At 34.6% G+C, this 13,531-nt stretch overlaps 1 pseudogene; it reads left to right on the top strand.

Moving 5' to 3' along the window:
- Positions 1–11,884, top strand: part of LOC109674817 (UDP-glucuronosyltransferase 2B4-like) — an 83,954-nt pseudogene extending 72,070 nt beyond the window's left edge.
- The last annotated feature ends 1,647 nt before the right edge of the window (positions 11,885–13,531 follow it).

A 13,531-nucleotide genomic window follows, 5' to 3' on the forward strand; every position in this document is an offset into this window, starting at 1 on the left:
ATATCTTACAGAACAAAGCAAGCCTCAGCAAATATGAGAAAATAGAAATAATCTCATGCATTCTATCTGAACACAATGCATTAAAACGAGACCTCAGCAACAAAAACAGCAGTAAAAAACATGCAAACAACTGGAAGCTGAACAACACTTTGCTCAATGAACAATGGGATATTTATGAAAGAAAAGAGGAAATTAAAAGTTCCTGGAAGTGAAGAAAAATGAAAACAGAACCTAGTGGAATCTATGGGACACAGCAAAGGCAGTCCTGAGGAAAGTTTATAGCCATGAGTGCATATATTAAAAGGTCAGAAAGATCTCAGATCAATGACCTACATCTCAAAATCCTAGAACATAAAGAACAAGCAAATCCCAAAACAAGCAGAAGGAGAGAAATAATTAAAATAAAGGTTGAAATAATGAAATAGAAACAAAATAAAAACACAAAGAAGGAATTAAACAAAAATCTGATTCTATGAAAAAATAAAAAAGATTGACAGACCTCTGGTGATTCTTACTAAAATGAGGAGAGAAAAAAAAAAACAAATTAGTAAAATCTAGGAAGTCATTAGAGACTATTTTGAAAAATTATTTTCTAATAAATTTGAAAATCATGAAGAAATGGACAGATTTCTAGGTACTTATGATACTTATGACCAAAACTGAACCAAGAGGATATTAATCACCTGAATAGATCTATAGCACAAAACAAAATTTAAGCAACAATTAAGAGTCTCCTAAAAAGAAAAGTCCAGGACCTGATGGATTCTCTGCTGAATTCCATCAGATGTTTAAAGAAGAACCAATACCAAGCCTTTTAAACAGTTCCATGAAATAGAAAGGGAAGGAACACTGCCTAACTCATTTTATGAAGCGAATATTACTCTCATCCCAAAACCAGACAAAACACCTCCAAAAAGGAGAACTATAAGCCAATTTCCTTCATGAATATTAACGCAAAAATCCTCAGTAAAATAACAGCAAACCAAATCCAATAACACATCAGAAAGATCATCCACCGTGAACAAGTCAGCTTCATCCCAGGGATGCAGGGGTGGTTCAATATACACAAATCTATAAATGTAATATGGCACATGAATACAAGCAAAGACAAAAAACACTTGATCATCTCAATAAATGCAGAAAAATCCTATGACAAGATCCAACACCACTTCATCATAAAATCTAAGAAAACTAGGAATAGAAGGAATGTGCCTCAACATTGTAAAGACTATATATGACAAAACTACAGCCAACATCACACTTAATATTGAAAAACTGAAACCATTTCCCCTAAAATCAGGAATGAGACAAAGGTGCCCACTCTCCCCACTCCTTTTCAAGATAGTACTGGAATTCCTAGCCAGAGCAATTAGGCAAGAAGAAGAAATAAAAGGAATACAAACAAGTAAAGAAACTGCCAAAATATCCCTATTTGCAGACAATATGATCTTATACCTTAAAGACCCAAAAAACTCTACTCAAAAGCTCCTAGACACCATCAACAGCTATAGTAAGGTAAAAGGATACAAAATCAACTTACAAAAATCATTTGCTTTTCTATAACCAACAATGAACAAACTGAGAAGAAATATATGGAAACACTTGCATTTACAATAACCTCAAAAAAATCAATCACCTAGGAGAAAACTTAACAAAGGATACAAATGACCTCTACAAGGAGAACTACAAATTCCTGAAGAAAGAGATTAAGGAAGACTACTATGTAATGATCTCCCATGCTCATGGACTGGTAGAATCAACATAATAAAAATAGCTATACTACCAAAAGCAATCTACATTTTTAATGCAATTCCCAACAAAATACCAATGATATTCATCACAGAGATTGAAAAACTATTCCCTAAAGTTCATTTGGAAACACAAGAGACTGCAAATAGCCAAGGCTATGCTCAGCAAAAAGAGCAATGCTGTTGGTATCACAATATCTGCCTTCAAACTATACTACAAAGCAATAGCAATAAAAACATCATGGTACTGGCACAAAAACAGACATGAAGACCAGTGGAACGGAATAGAGGACCCAGATATGAATCCACACAGCTATGCCCAGCTTATTTTTTACAAAGGTTTCAAAAATATCTGATGGAGAAAAGACAGCCTTTTCAACAAATGTTGCTGGGAAAAATGGTTAGTTGTCTGCAAAAAACTGAGACTAGATCCATATTTATCACCCTGTACTAGTATCGACTCAAAATGGATCAAAGACCTTAATATCAGACCCAAAACTCTAAAGTTAGTACAGTAAAGAGCAGGAAACACCTGGAACTAATAGGTATAGGCAAGGACTTCCTCTAGAGAACCCAGCAGCCCAGCAACTAAGAAATAGCATAGGTAAATGGGACTTCATAAAACTAAAAAGCTTCTGCTCAACAAAAGAAATGATCTCTAAACTGAAGAGACCACCTACAGAGTGGGAAAAAGTATTTGCCAGCTATACATCAGACAAAGGACTGATAATCAGAATATACAGGGAACTTACAAAACTGAACTCTCCCAAAATCAATGAACCAATAAAGAAATGGGCAACTGAACCAAACACAACATTCTCAAAAGAAGAAATTCAAATGGGCAAAAAACATATGAAAAAATGTTCACCATCTCTAGCCATAAAGGAAATGCAAATCAAAACCACACTAAGACTCCACCTCACCCCTGTTAGAATAGCCACCATCAAAAACACCACCAACAACATGTGTTGGCTAGGATGTGGGGAAGAAGGAACCCTCATACACTGCTGGTGGGAATGGAAGCTAGTGCAACCACTCTGGAAAAAAGTTTGGAGGCTTTTTTTTTAATTATTCATTTATTCACATATGCATGCAGTGTTTGGGTCATTATCCCTCCTGCCCGCCTACCCTACCCTCTCCCCTTTTCCCTTGCTCATTTCCAGGCAGGTCCTGTTCTGTCTTTATCAGTAATTTTGTTGAAGAAAAGACATAAGCCTAATAAGGAAGACAAAGCATTTTTGCTAGTTGAGTTAAGGATAGCTATACTGAAATATTCTTAGCATTGTTTTCATGTACACATGTGTTATGACTCATGTTAATTCATCTTTAATTGATCTTTATACTGGTTCCTGATCCCCTTCTCATGATAACCTCTGTCACTTTAAGGTCTCTGTATTAGTTCCTCTGGAGTGGGGACATCAAATGCTTTCATGTTTTGGGTTTTCTACCTATTCCTATATCTCCCATATGTGCTCTCCCCTTGTCATATGATCCAAGTCCAACCACATTGCTGCATTTGCCCTAGATCTAAAGTCCACATATGATGGAGAAAATATGATTTTTGGTCTTCTGAGCCTGGCTGACCTCGTTCAGAATGATGTTCTCCAGTTCCATAAATTTACCTGCAAATGATAAGATTTCATTCTTTTTCATGGCTGAGTAAAATTCCATTGTGTACAAGTACCACATTTTCTTTATCTTTTCTTCAATAGTCGGGCATCTTGGTTGTTTCAATAACGTGGCTATTGTGAATAGCGATGCAATAAACATGGGTGCGCAGGTACCTCTGGAGTAACCTGTGTTGCATTCCTTTAGGTATATCCCCAGGAGTGGGATTGCTGGATCATATTACAAGTCTATGTTTAGATTTTTAAGAAGTCTCCAAATATTTCTTGAGTGGTTGCACCAGCTTGCATTCCCACCAGCAGTAGGGGGGTCTCTTCAGTTTAGAGACCATTTCTTTTGTTGTACAGAAGCTTTTTAATTTTATAAAGTTCCATTTGTCCATCCTTTCTCTTAGTTGCTGGGCTGCTGGGGTTCTTTTTGAAGAAGTCCTTGCCTATACCTATTAGTTCCAGAGTGTATCCTGCTCCTTTCTGTAGTAACTTCAGAGTTTTAGGTCTGATATTTAGGTCCTTGATCCATTTTGAGTTGATACTAGTACAAGGTGATAGACACAGATCTAATTTCATTTTCTTGCAGATGATTAACAACTTTTCCCAGCATTTGTTGAAGAGGCTGTCTTTTCTCCATCATATGTTTTTGGCACCTTTGTTAAAAATGAGGTGGGTATAGTTGTGTGGATTCATATCCAGGTCCTCTTTCCAGTTCCACTAGTCTTTATGTCTGTTTTTGTGCCAATATCATGTTGTTTTTATTCTTATTGGTTTGTAATATAGTTTGAAGTCCAATATTGTGATACCACCAGCATTGCTCTTTTTGCTGAGTATTGCCTTGGCTATTTGTGCTCTCTTTTCTATTCATCAAAAATGAATAAACTGAGAAGGAATATATGGAAACAATTCTATTCACAATAGCCCCCCAAAAATCAATTACCTAGGAGTAAATTTAACAAAGATTGTGAATGGCCTCTACAAGGAGAATTACAAACCCCTGAAGAAAGAGATTGAGGAAGACTATAGAAGATGGAAAGATCTCTTGTATTCATGGATAGGTAGAATCAGCATAGTAAAAATGGCTATACAACCAAAAGCAATCTACATGTTTAATGCAAGTCCCATCTAAATCCTAATGACATTCATCATAGAGAGTGGAGGCTTCTTAAAAATCTAAACATAAATGTGCCATATGATCCAGCAATCCCACTCCTGGGGATATACCCAAAAGAATGCAACACAGGCTACTCCAAAGGCACCTGCACACCCATGTTTATTGCAGAGCTAGTCACAATAGCCAAGTTATAGAAACAAACAAGATGCCATGCTACTGACGAATGGAGTAAGAAAATGTGGTATTTATACACAATGAAATTTTACTCAGCCATAAAGAAGAATGAAATCTTATCATTCACAAGTAAATGGATGGAACTAGAGAACATCATTCTGAGTGAGGTTAGCCAGGCTCAGAAAACCAAAAATGGTATGTTCTCCTTCATATGCAGACCTTAGATCTAAGGCAAATACAGCAATGTTGTTGGACTTGGGTCACATGGCAAGGGGAGAGCATATAAGGGAGGTATGGGGATAAGTGGAAAACCCAAAACATGAAAGCGTTTGATGTCCCCACTACAAAGGAACTAATACAGAAACCTTAAAGCAACAGTCAACGTGAGAAGGGGATCAGAAACCAGTGTAAAGATCAGTTAGAGATGAATCAACTTGGGTTGTAACACATTTGTAAATGGAAGCAATGCTAGGAATCTCTCTGTATAGCTACCCTTAAACCAACTAGCAAAAAACACTTTGTCTTTCTTATTATGCTTATATCTTCTCTTCAACAAAATTAGAGATAAGGGCAGAACAGATTCTGCCTGAAAGAGAGGGAAGCTCCAGGGAGAGGGTGGAGGTAGGGTGCAGGGGGCAGAAATGACCAAACAACATATACACATGTGAATAAATGAATTTAAAAAAAGAAATGTAAAAGAAAAATAAATAAATAAATAACAGGGTGAATTTAATGCAATGTGAATTACATCTTAATGCCAATAAACAAAAAATGAAGCAAACACAAAAAAGACCTACTTTTTGTCCACCCTCGACTACTCTTGGACATATATGGAAAGGGGAGTAAGTCAATATAAAAGAGTTTTCTTCATACCCATATTTATTGCTGGTGTGCTCACAATAGACAAACTGTTGAATATACTGAGGTGCTCAGCTATAAGTGAATGGATAAAGTAATTTTGCCAATATACATACCATAGAATATTACTAAGCATAAATAAAAACAAAATTAAATCCTTTGCAGAAAAGTGGATGAAACTGAAGATCACCATAACCAAGATCAAAAAGCCAAATATTACATGTTTTTGCTCATTGGTATAATTAGAATGAAAATCATGGCGATGAGAATAATAATGATGAGACATGAATGGAAAACAGGAACTCTATGTGGGGGATTACTGATTGGCAGAAGTGGGAATCTGAGCAGAAGGAATCCAGATGTATGAAATAAATTGCTACCATCAAACCCAACAAATACTGTTTGAAAAAGGGTGAAGAAAGGAGACGACATGCCAATATAATGGAGAGTATGAACTTGTTCAAAGTACACTGTTCACATCTACGGAGTCACTACAATTAAACTCTTTATATTATTGTTGAATGTTAATTAAAATTAAATTTTAAAATATTCTATCATATACACAATCATACACATAATCATGTAATACATATAATTATAGATACCACAAATAATGAAACTATAAAAATCCATGGGATATTAAAACCATACTTCCTAGTTAAGAATATGTCTGTTAAGGATAAAATTTAAGTTCAAAACATTTCATGAAGCTAATAAAAATAAAAATGTAAATGAAACACAATATATCTACAACTGTGGACTACAACAAAAGCAACACAATGAAACATGTTTATATCAAATCAGTTCTTATATCAAAAGTTAGAACTCTTTCAAATAGGCAAACTCAAAATGCATTTATATAACTAAAGAAGCAAGAACAATTAGTAAATAGAAAGAAATAATAAGTACCAGGGTAGAAATCAATAAAATAGAGACTATAAAGAAATACAAAACATCAATGAATAAATGAAAGAGTTGATATTTCAAAAGATGAAAAACTGACAATTTGTAAATTATTTATGCCCCCTCCTACAATTCTTGGAATAGTATCAAAAGGTCTCATTTTTCCATCTAAATACATATACATATACAATATTAGATCCATTTTCACTCTCGTAACAAGAAAAAAAGAAAAAGAAAAAAAAGGAAGAAGAAAAAATTTTAAAAAGAAAAAAATTAAAATACATATATGCATATATATATATATGTATATACATATATAGTCTAAATATTTTCCTGTTCCTTAGAGGATATGTTTCTTCTCAATTCATTGAGTGCTCTCTGGGCTGTTCCTTTAGATCTTTCACTGTTGCTCTGGCCCTACTTAGGTTGATATGCTGGGCTGTGTGGCAATCAATGTTGCCCCTCTTTACTGGACAGCTTTGGGGGAGACCCAGTCAGGGTGTTTGAGCCCAGACTCTTCTTGGGGAGGATGGACCATCCATCTGGGTCAGATTTTTTTTTTTGTAGGCGGGTTCACAGAAGTTGTTCCCAAAGTTGCTGATATGTGAGCTGTAAGCAGACCCTTCTATCCACAGGGCAAGCTTTGGAGCTAGAATTGAGCTTTTTGGTGAAATTCTTTTCTTTGGAAAATCTGCTAGTTCCAACAAACTACTAGTTTCTCAATGTGGTCCAATGTGCATTTATATTCCTCCAACTGCTGCTGGGCCACATACCCCACACAGGCTAGACCATCTCAGCATTCCACCTCACCCCACTAGGTGAAGGTGAAATTTTCCCTCCATATATTTAGCCACCAGTTTTGTCCAGACTGTTATTTGGTATAAAAAGCTAATTTGTAGATCTGTTTTTATACAATATGTTCCCCCTATGTGTTGCCATCCACGCTTTTAGAATTGGCTGATTCAGCTAACTGTTCAGGTGACTACTTAGAAATAACTGTTCTCAAGACATTGTATTATTAAGTCTCAACAAAATCATAAAGGTGTTAAAAGATATTTGAGCAAAACTTGGAAACACCACAATTTTGAGTAGCTTTATTTAACAGCCACATTGTTACTCTTTTCAACAATAATGAATTTCCAGCTCCAGTAAAACTCATAAATTTTGCATTAAGGTCCAAAGAGGAGTCAGTTCAAATTTTTGGGAGGTATTGCTTAATAATTTATAATCTATAATAAATTGCATGTACCTTCTAGTTAGAATAATTTATTTCTCACAAATAGCTGACTATATCACTTTGTTTCTTTCATATATCTACAGAAACCTAGCAATAAGAAATAAGTCGAGGATGAAGTTGAAATAAGAAAAACACCTCCAACAACAAATATTGGCGAGGAGTGTGATGAGAAACACTCATACACTGCTGGTGGGAATGTAAGCTAGTGTTAAGCACTTTAGAAACAATATGGAGGCTTTTTAAAAAACTAAACACAGATCTGCCATATGATTCAGTAATACCACTCCTAGGAATATACTCAAAGAAATGTGACTCAGGTTATCCCAAAGGCACCATTTTTATTGCAGTACTATTCACAATGACCAAGTTATGGAAACAGCCAAGATCCCCCACTACCAACAAATGGATTAAGAAAGTGTGGTATTTATACATAATGGAATTTTACTCAGCCACAAAGAAAAATGAAATTTCATCATTTGCAAGTAAATGGATGGAACTTGAAAACATCATCTTAAGCTAAGTTAGCCAGGCTCAGAAGGTCAAAGCTCACATGTTCTCCTCCATATGTGGATTTTAGACCTAAAACAATTGTAGTAATATTATTGGACATGGGTCACATGCTAAGGGGAGAATGCATTCAGGAGGAATAGGGAAAGGGAAGGAAATCTAAAACTTGAAAGTGTTTGATTTGCCCACTGTAGTGGAGCTAATAAAGTAATCTTAAACTGACAGAAGCCACTATGGGAAGGTGACATGGAAGTAGTAAAGAGGTCTGGTAAGGATGAACCAATTTGGGCTGTAATACACATGTACATGGAAGCAATTTTAGGAATCTCTCTTTATAACTATCCTTATCTCAAGCTAGCAAAAATGCTGTTTGTCTTACCATCACTATGTCTTCTCTTCAACAAAATTGGAAAAGAGGGCAGAACAGTTTCTGCCTGAAAGTGAGAGGTATGGGGAGAGAGAGGATTGGGGGAGAGATGGCCCAAACAATGTATACACATATCAATAAATGAATAAACAATAAATAACAAAAAGTAAAATTCCTTCTTGTATCACTCAAAAAGAAAATAACAAGATACTATCAAATTTTTAAATGAAATAAATATGTAGTCAATTATTCTTAGTAGGTACAGTTTTCCATATTAAAATCATATTGGCTCTTAAATTTTCATAAGTTCTTGAATTTCTCCCTTATCATCACATTTTTCTAAGTTTCTATGTATAAATGTCATGACTATATTAAACTCAATTGATTACAAACAAAAGTACAGGCTGTGTAAATATACTATGTCCTTCAGTGCCTTAGAAATACATTAAAATCTCCTAATATTCTTATCTGTCGTATGGAAATCATTCAACTGATATTTTCAATTTTTGTAAGTGAAACATAATATGCCTTGACATTTCAGTCATAGAAAAAGATATTAACTATACCAACAGTTTCCATGGAGATATGATGTCAAGAAACCAGACACGTTAGGATCCAATACTTGGCTATACAAGTGGATCCTTCTAGGTAAGATGTTGGAAATAAACAGTGAGAATGAGAGAAACACTCATTCAGGAAGATGATAATTCAAAAACAAACAAGTTAATTGAATAAATAGTTTCAGTACAAAAAACCAAGCTAATTTCTTCATAGTTCTTCAAGACTAAAGAGGCAAAACAACTATAAACATTATGATTTTAGTACTCACGATCATATTTTCTATGGCAGACTCAAAAGTATCTTTAGTTCAGGTGTAATTGCTTCTCTGAGAATTTTTCAGGCACTTCCTGCATTGTCTCTGTATCATATTTCTGAAACTCTCATTATCATTGTCTCCGCTGCAGGAGAATTTCAAATGCCACTGAAAAGAATATCCTGTGTTGTATTACCATGGACTCTGCATTTTCAATGGAAATAAATGCACAAACTATCATGAGGTGGTAACACAATTCACATAAAGTGTGGCTGGTATTTTCTCATTCCTGCACCGCCACCATTCCCCTTCTTGCTGCCTTGAACACTCATTATGTCAGTATCATTGACTTCACAGTTTATTTATGAGAAAATACTTCAAAAGTTTCCCCCCAAGACCTTTTTAAATTGACACCTGCTGCAAATGTACAAAAACTGTTCTAATTTTTCCTCCTTTTCTCAATATTGTTTTGATTCTTCACTCTCAAGTCATATACAACCTCTTCTATATAGCCTTCACTGAACTCTCCAGTGGACTTGGGCACTTTTTTTCTAAATTTCCAAACAATTTCAATGCAATTTCTTGGCTGTAATGATGGATTAGCTAGAGAACATTGTCCCTTGTTCCTTTTAAATCCTTATACTGCACTTTTCTCATTTTGTACCTAAAACATATGAGTAATAATTTTGTGGAAATTCACCCAATTGTATGTCATTCAAAAACCAAGGCTTTCATAACTCATGGTCAAACCAATGGTATCTATGAGTTGATCCATCATGGGATCCCTATAATGGGCATTCCTTTGTTTGTGGATCAACCAGATAATATTATTCATATGAAGGCTAAGGGAGCAGCTGTTAGACTGGACTTTACCCCAATGTGAAGTACACACCTTCTAAATACCTTGGAGACAGTCACTCATGACCCTTCATGAGTGTAAGGCATTGTTTATTAGGCAGTACTAATGGAAAGGGGTTCATCATCAGGGACTGTGAGTTTCATCACTTTTTGAAAGAGGCTTGCTTTTGAAAGAATTTAAATTATTTTATTCAGTTGAAATTTTTCATTTTTAATAAGAAAGATTTTTATTTTCAACATGAAATGCAATTTTAAAATTGCATTTGATAAATGCCTAATCAATTTCTGGATACACAAATACTTTTGGATGCACATGGCTATTTGAAATAAGATAATACTTTTTAAATATGTTTTAGACTATGTATCAAAGGAATGAGGAACTTGAAGATAAATGACAAAATGATTTCATTATAAAATAAACTTTCTAAATATTAATCTCCTCAAACTCATTTTATTATCAATATTTTTACATTTTAGTAATATACAACAAAACATTTACCAAGTTAAATTGAAAATTCAAACATATATATAATATATTTTTGCAGCAGTGAAACTCTTCTATAACTCATGAGATTTTTATCATGCCAATTAAAAATGTGACATGACATTATAATTATTTCCATGTTTAGGATTGCTATGCTAATACTGACAACAAAAGCACCTCTTTCAGTTGACATTTAGTCCTCAATAAAGAGGTAAAGCAACATTTTTAATATATCTTGGAAAAGTTTGTGAGAAAATAAACAAGAACATTAAAAGTTAATATAGGTACAAAAATAACACCATTGGTGACTTCAAGGTACAGTTAAGGGCAAATGTAATGAGACAAATGCATAATGATACTTGGAAATGTTGCCAGCTCTGACTATTTAGTCACAAAGTACAAGAAGAATATATAACTTTTTCACAATTTTCATGAAAATTACTTCGATATTTTGAAGTAGATGAAACTAAAATTTGGCTGGCTTTGTTAAATAATCATTTGGGGTAATAGATGAAAAATAAAACGTAGAAGGCATAAGAGAATTGTAGAAACTGAGAGATAAGTAAGGTGGCATTTCATCCATCATGACACAACTCCCTTTAAAAGTTTCCAGACAATGATCCTCAAATTGCATCTCTACTGTTTCAATCATTAAACTTAGAATTGCTCACTACCACTTTCTTTGATGGAAAAGATTTAATTATCTCTCTTGAGATTCCATTCCATTCCATTCAGGAAAATATTTGTCAATTAGATTATTCTAAATAAGAGCAAATACTATATATAGACAAAGCAAAATAAAGCACTTACAGAGCAATTTATTTGGGGCACTTGTAAGGCACTTTTCAGAAATCTCCCATTACACAATATGCTTAAGCACACTAACTTCCCTTCGATGTTGATATCTTTCTGCTTCTCCTTCATCTGAAAGAGAATGCTTTTCAGTTATCAAAAATTCACCATGCTGAGCCAGTGAAGCCTCTTGATCAAGCCGTCTTCTGGACCGAGACTGTCATGCACCACAAAGGAGCCAAGCATCTCCGCCCAGCTGTTCATAACTTCTACTGGTTCCAGTACTATCCTCTTGATGTAATATGGGTTCCTGCTGGCTTGTGTGGCAACTGTGATGTTCACCATTATAAGATATGGTCTTTTTTGTTGTTGGAAGTTTACTAAAAATGGAAAAAAGAGGAAAAGGGACTAGTTTCATCTAATCAAGAAGCAGGGAGTTCTGTTTGTTCTTATAAGAAGAGGTTGTGAACTAGTGGAGTGGCTCAAGTGGTAGAGTGACTGCCTAGCAAAGCATGAGGCACTGAGTTCAAACCACAGGGATGCCAAAAGAATAAAATCTCCAGTAAGTCCATGAAGGAAAACTCCATTGCAAAGTGGGCATCACAAACATGTTTCACAATAAAATACAACTTTAGAAAAAAGTTGTGATGTGAAATTTCTTCCTACTGTGACAATACTATCCATAACTCACTTTGTCAAGTCAAATTATGTTTTCTCCATATTCATTACTTGCATAAGAAATGAAACATTTCTGGAATAAGGAAAAAATGCTAGGGAAAGGAAAAATTAATTCATGTGTCCTTATTTTGAAATTTGTGCTTCAAAGTCCTCAGTAATCTCTCACAAAATTGACTGTTCTTAATTGGGGTTCACTAGTTTTACATAGACGCAGGCCCACTGAAAAGTCCACTCAGTATCAATGGGTTTTGCAAATATTCAGCTTGCCCTATGTTTTTTGGTAGAGATTCCTTTTACAATTTCTAAAGAAGTGTTTGACAGTTAGATTTGTGCAGCAAGATTCACTTTTTTCCATTTATATGTGCATAGCAGTAGTGCTGGTTTTGTTCACTTGGACCTCCAGCCTCAGCATCACTTCTTTCCTAAAAATAAAACTTCGTCAATTGTTTATCTAATTAAGGCCACTAGTAATACATAAATGTGCAACATCTTTAGTCACACATGAAATATAATATCAAATTACACAAAGATTCCAGCTCACTTCAGGGAGAATGGCAAACATTAATAAAACTAACCACATATTCTTGAAAAGGCAAAGGAGAAAAGGAATCCTCACACACTTTGAATGGAATTTACACTAGTGAAGCCTCCATGGAAATCTGTGTGGGTTTCTCAAAAAACCAAAAACAGACCTATCTTGTGCCCTTCCCATGGACTACCTTTGTTCATATATGTGAAGGAGTATAAATCAATATGCAAGAGATGTACATGCATAAAAATATTTATTAAAACACTGCTCACAACTAGTCAAACTGTGGAATCAGCTGTAGTGCCTGACAACTGAGAAATGGATAAAGAAAATATGGTAAATATATATACCATAGAATATTACTGACCCAGAAAAATTAGACTATTTCATTTGTAGTAGAATAGATGGAATTGGAGATCATCAGGTTGAGTGAGGTAAACAAAACTCAAAAAGCCAAATATCCCATGTTTTTACTCATTTGTGCAATCTATACCTTGAATAATGGTGATGAGAATAATAAAATGGAATGTAGCTGTAAAATGAGGGCTGTCTATGGGGGATCAGCAAGAGTAAGCACTGAAAAGTAAAGGATACTGAGGAGTGAAGAGGATCAAAGATATACAAACGTATATAGAAATATATACAGATTCATTATATCCACCAAACACTGTTTGAAAAGGGAAGAGGGGTGAGTTGGAGAATATAATATAGAAGATGAACTTGCTAAATTTTCCTGTGCATATCTGTGGAATTAATACAATGAAACCCACTTGTATTATTATTGTTTGTTATTTTTTACTTTTATTGTTGTGCTGGGTAGAGGTACATTTGCATTTACAAAGGTTCATACAA

Source organism: Castor canadensis, chromosome 9 (assembly GCF_047511655.1).
Source record: "Castor canadensis chromosome 9, mCasCan1.hap1v2, whole genome shotgun sequence".
NCBI lineage: Eukaryota > Metazoa > Chordata > Mammalia > Rodentia > Castoridae > Castor > Castor canadensis.